Source organism: Thalia democratica, chromosome 9 (assembly GCF_965202585.1).
Source record: "Thalia democratica chromosome 9, ktThaDemo2.hap1.1, whole genome shotgun sequence".
NCBI lineage: Eukaryota > Metazoa > Chordata > Thaliacea > Salpida > Salpidae > Thalia > Thalia democratica.
Window position 1 is genome coordinate 4,888,616 of NC_139173.1, and position 6,552 is coordinate 4,895,167.

Sequence of the window (6,552 nt, forward strand, 5' to 3'; positions counted from 1 at the left end):
AGTTGTAGTAATCTCAAAACAATAATAAATATTAAAAGTAGACTAGGGTTTATAAAACACAAAACTTTCTAAACGTTTTTATTTTACATTGGTTCAATAATTAGTATTTTTACTGATTTTAATTTTGAAGCGTTTAAAAACACGTTTGTAATAATTTAATACTAAAATCTATAAACTATTATAAACAATATACCAGTTTATTTATTTCTATGTAAATGAAAAATTCTAACCTAGTTTGATTTTTTTTATTTATTTAACATGCTTATCAGAAATGTTAATACGTTCCATGAAAACTGAATTTTTTGCATAAATATGTTATTTAGCTATTGATAATTAGCTAAAAAAGTACATTTGTTAAAATGTTTGCATTAACAAAAACAAATAATGAGATTTTTTTTTGAAAAGTTTCAAATCAAAAAATTGAATAATTTTTAAAAATTAATAGTTTAAATAGTTAAAGTTAAATTTTAAATTATACATTAATGTAAGCATACGATATTTACTATACATATTAATGCTTAATTATTTTGAAACAATTTGTAAAAAATAAACTTGAATTGTAACTTTACAAAAACACTTTAAACTAATACATAAAAATAATTTTTAGGCCTAAAACTTTTATTCTTAACGTTTAATATAAAGTCACAAGTTTTACTTCACAAAATTTCAAACGTAATGAGTAAATTTTTAAGCTAAGTTATCTAGCTAAATTAGTTACTCAAAATTCATTTTTGATAAAATACTTACTTTGAAAACCGTTTTTTTTATTTTTTTTTTATCTTATGGTCCTTCTTTGCTAATTCAATTTAAACGAACTTTATTTTATTTACTTTAAAAACATGTATACAATAAGATAAACTAGATTTGTTTTTAAATCTTTTTTTGATGAAATGTGAGATTTCATTCATGCAATACATTCTACAACTTAACTATTTTTCATAAATACAAAAAACTTAAATTACGTTTTAGCAAGTTTACTAAATAGTTATACTGTTTGAAGATAATTTTAACTATTATATTAAAGCGAGCTTCCAAAGGTGTTTTAAACTGTAAACATTAAACATAAAAAAGAATTTTGTTTAGAGATTCTTGTATACTTTTAGAAGTGTTTTTTTACAGAGATTTTAAGAGCTAAAAAACACGTTTTGAGCAATTTAATAAAAAAACTTTACAATTTCTTTTAATAGTTTAAAAAAAATTTTTAATTTGTTTAATCTTAATTAAAAAAACAGTTGTAAGAACTAATTTGATCATTATTTTTAAAATACAGCTAAAGTGTATAATACTATCATCTAAGATATTATAAATGTTTCGAAAAAAAATATTTTAATTTTATATTCTGATTTGTTTAGTTAGTTCAACTTGATAAACAGGTTTACGCTTAAAAATATGATGAGATATAAAGAAAAACCTTCTGGTTCTATTTTTATTTTTAATTGTTATTTTAAAGACTAGTTAGATAGTAATATAGTGATAACATAAAGATAAAAATAAGAATTGTTTTGTATAATAAAACATCATAAAAAAAAATAAAAAACATTTTTTCTAAAGAATTATTACATAAGTATTACTATTTTACTTATAATATCATATGCTTGCATATAAAACATATGTAAAAATTAAAAATATGCTAAGTTTTTATTTTGAGTACTTTTCACGTATTTATAGTTTGATTTTTGCTATTTTTAAAGCTATTTATTTGTTATATTTTAACTTACTCTAAAAATTATAAATCATCAATTCAATATTTTTATACGATATAAATATTTTATTCTGGTAGTATTCTTATATATTTAATAAATTTTAGTAAAATTTTGTATGTGCAGTAAAAATTTTTAAGAAAACTAAGGTATTTAAAAGTATTTTAATTTTTTTTAACAAAAACTTTTTTTAATAAATTAATTAGGCCTTAATAAATAAAAAAAACAAGTGGTACTAACAAGTAAAAAACAATTAGCTGATAATTCAGATTATATTAAAACTTTTCTAACACTAGTTGATTAAATAGTATGAGTTACATAATTAGATCTGAGATTAGATTTGTTTTAACGATGCTTAAAAGTATTAACATCTTAACTTAAATATAAACAAGACTTTTTATGTTTTATAAAACAGCAACTATAGGTGCTTTTACTAAACGCTGGACTTAACTAATATTGTTTTTTAACAGAGACATTATTTCATAATTTTTTTTTATAAGTAAAACAGGATTTTTTTCTGTCACACTAAATATAATAATTTAACCGAAAAGTACGTTTATAATTGCTAAAATTTTATTAGAGATTTTATTGTTGATAAAAATAGTTGTTTAAAAAATTCAAATGTTTTATATTAGATTAGTATTAATGTACAAGAATGTACTTAAGAAGGTTTTATAATTAAACAATAAGTTTTACTTGTTTTTATAACAAAATTTACATATAAATACATGTTAAACTTTTAACAAACAATTTCAAAAATTTATAAAAATATAAAACGTCTTTTTCAACGCTTAAAATTTAACAGTAAATTGAAGAATTCAACACTTTCACAAAAATGTTTAACATTGAAATATGCTTGTCAACAAAAAGTTCAACACAGATAAGAATTTGTGAGTTTATGTTTATATACTGATCATGTAGAGGCATCGTACTGCTTATCTATTAATCTACTTTTTCGTTTTAAAAGTTCTTGTAAAACAAACTCCTTAAAGATTTAACAATTTGTTACTGCATCTACTTTGCTAAGTCAATTTTGTTAGATTATTTACATATAACACACAACTAAATGTCTGTAATTAATACAAAGTAAAGTAAAGTACATTTAAATACATTAAGTATTACAAAGTAAACTAGTGTTAAATTTAAACAACATTTATATTGCTCATATTTTTGTATTAATGTTAGAGCACTTTAGTCATTTTTAAGTAAAAAGATTATTTAGTGATATAAGTATAAACATACACTTTTGATAATAAAATCAAAAAACTTAAATATTTCTTCATTTCGTCATAACAACGAACATATTTCTAATAAAATTCCGAAAAAATTTGACTTAAAAATTTAATTAATTACAAATGAAGGACCGAAAAATATAACCGGAATAATGAAACTACAAAAAAAAGAGTTAATTTAACCTTCTAATGAAAATTTATAATCAAAATTTATATTAAACCACCAACAAATTTTAATTTTATCTTAATTTTTCATATATTTTTATGAAAATTAGCTACTAAATATAGTTTTTATTTTTTATTTTTATCGTCCTTTTATTCTGCGAATTTTCATCTAAAAAGCCTTAGTAATTACAACGAACTTCGTGAACAAACGTGCTAAAACTAAATCAAAGCAAATAAGTTTTAGCGTTTTTAGTTTTACCAGGAGCAAAAGCGACTTGTACTAACGCTTTAGCAATGCAAATTAACAATTAAAAAAAAAACCCTTAAATGTTTTTTGAATTTCTACCACTTTAAAAACTATGGACTTTAAGTTGTCAAATTAGAATCTTTAGACTCTTTTAGTGAAAAAACAATATTTTTAATTAATTCAATATTATAAGTAAACGAATATAAGTTTTTAAGTAAACTTTTTAACACTAAACATGCACTATTACTTTATACATATTTTGCTGAAAATAATACTAATGAAAAATAACAACGTTATTCTTAACGCTTCGAAAATCGATTGAGAAAATAGACACTAGAACTGGAGCAAAACTATAAAATTATTTTTACCTTAAGCTTAAACATGAATATAAGTTTTTATGTTTAATAAACAGCAGCTAGAGGTGTTTTTACTATCACGCTAGGTTATTTAATGTTTTTATTTAACAGAGCAAAATTATCTATGAATAAGTAATAATGATGTATGAAATAGTATTTAATTATATCATACAAACATTTGTTCTAAAGCTGGTTCTATAATTTCAAATGTACCTGTTCAACTAAACACCTATATATTAATGATCTTAAATTTAATTATATCTTCTTAGGCTATTTGCAAAAAAAAAAAACAAAGTTATTTAAAAAGGTTTAACATTGACTTTTATTATTATTGTAAACTAACTCTGTATTACCGAAGAAGGTATTTTCGGAGTTGTTAGAGTTTAAATCATTATTAATTAATTTTGATTTATAAAAACATATTACTAACAAAAACAATGATACGGTTTTAACAAATACTTGTGATATATATTAAAAAACAAAGTAAGAAATGGTTATCAACGCATAAAAGTTGTAAAGTAAATTTGATAAAGAATTCAATGTTTTCATATAAGTGTTTTCTATTGAAATATAAATTTTAATAAACATTAATCACAAACATATCTCGAAGAATCTATATTTTAAAACGAATACAAACCTTTAGAGTGGAATAAATTGTTCTAGTATTCAAGAAGCTTTTAGTTTTAGTAAAACTAATATACTTGTTGCGGTTGTTAAGCAAACTTCAAACCAAACTTATTTTCCACCAATATTGCTTACTTTTTTTTGTTGTGTTTTTAACTAATAAAAGTAGACATTTTAGTTTAAAGATTATGAAATAAACTAGAACGATCAATGTAAAAATATTATTTGCTAATGTAGTTTGTAGTTTAGCTTTCTTAATACATATATTTAGCTCCAATACATTGGTTTTTTATTTATTTTTGAATAAAACCGTTATTTGAGTTAGTTTTATATATCACTTTATTTAATGATCATTTTTTCAAAGCGATTATAAAATATATATTTATTTATAATCTCAAAGACTTATTGGTTAACTTTACTGAAATATTTATCTAGTTTTATGATTAAAAACAATGAGTAAAAGAAGTAAATTTTCAATTATTTTATATATTATGTAGTTAAATTCTTTTTAGCTAATATGTTCTTTTGTCACACGTTTTATAGTTAATATTCTAATAAAGCATTAAAAATATATTTACATTTAATTTAAACTTTTAACGAAGGAAGTTTAAAAGAACTTACGATTTTTATTTAATTTCTTGTACGCATTTTTATTTTTAATGTATGTAATACATTCAGTTAACTTCTTCAGTTATTTTTTTGTTAATTATTTACAATACTTTTATGTATAGCTGCGCTTTTTGTCTGTAAATAGAATAATATTATTTTCTTATTTGTATCTAATTACAAAAAAGTTATTTCAATTACGAAATAAACAAAAACTTTTTTTTATTTTGATATTTATAATTTGTTTATTTTCAAACCAGTTTAGATAATCTTAAGTACTTAAAAGTCTTATGCCTATATAATGTAAACTATGTATATACATATTTCTTATATTAAAATTTTCATTGTTGAAATCATTTTTCTTTTCATAAAAAATATTAATAAACTTATTGTAACATTAAAGCGTTATTATAATTATATTAACAAGTTTTTACCTTGAAGAAATATTTTGATTATTAATAAAAAGTTATATTAAAATCATATTTAGAACTTCAAAACGCTTTTTCATTGCATTAAAACTAAATTTACAACAAAGTTAAAGTTTAGCAACACAAAATAAGAAACATATACTATGTAACTGTGGTAAACATAATACAAAATAAAATAACGAATAAATATTTTAACTATTCATCACCATTTCGCTCGTTTATTATTTTACTAAAATATTTTAATTTTTGTTTTGTATTTAAATTTTTTTAATTTATAAAAATTAAGTTTTTAAAATTCCTATTTTTTTATTTATTGATAAACTTAATTCAACTTGTTTAAACCTCAAAAGATTTTGCAAAATTTATTAAATTCACGTTTAAAAGAGCTAGATTTTCTTAGGTTGGCTATTTATAGTTAAAAGAGCTATAATTAAGTACCAAAAAAATTTTTTTTTTACTATATTTTGTGCAGGTTTAACAAAAACTATTTAGATAACTTTTTTATTTAACTTTTAATTATTTTTCTTGATCTAACTTCACACTGCAAAATAATATGTAATATCTTATTAGTAAAACTTACAAGAAACGTTTTATCAACGCTTAAAAGTTTAAACACTATAGAGAAGTTCGACATATAGTCGGAAATTTGAAAATTAAAAACAAGTTTTAAACTTAAAATTATTTTTGAACAAGTCTTTCTCAATTCATTAAACAATATGCGCTTGTTGCGTTTTACACTAATGTTAGATAACAGTAACTTATGAGTGTTTTTTCAATTGAATTTATTTTCATATTATTTACTACTTTTCATTAATTATTTATTTTAGATTAAATAGACAAATATTGATTTTCAAAAGCTGATAATTTTTTAGTTTACTTAATGAATATTAAATTTTTACAGTTTTAACAATATGTGAATATTTATATATGTTATAAAGAAAAAAAAGAGAATACAAATTTTTCGGACCTAAAGCAGTTTTAAATAAAGCTTTTAGTCCAAAACATATGTATTCTGTTGTTCTTTGTTTATAAACGAGTTTATGTCTACTTTATCTACTAAGTGTGGAGCAATTTGAAACATATTAAGATTAACAGCGCATTACTAATAGGATATATATACAAGATGCTATTAAACTAAAATGAAATAGGTCTAAATGAACTTATTCATACTTATTAATTTAAATATGTTTTCGT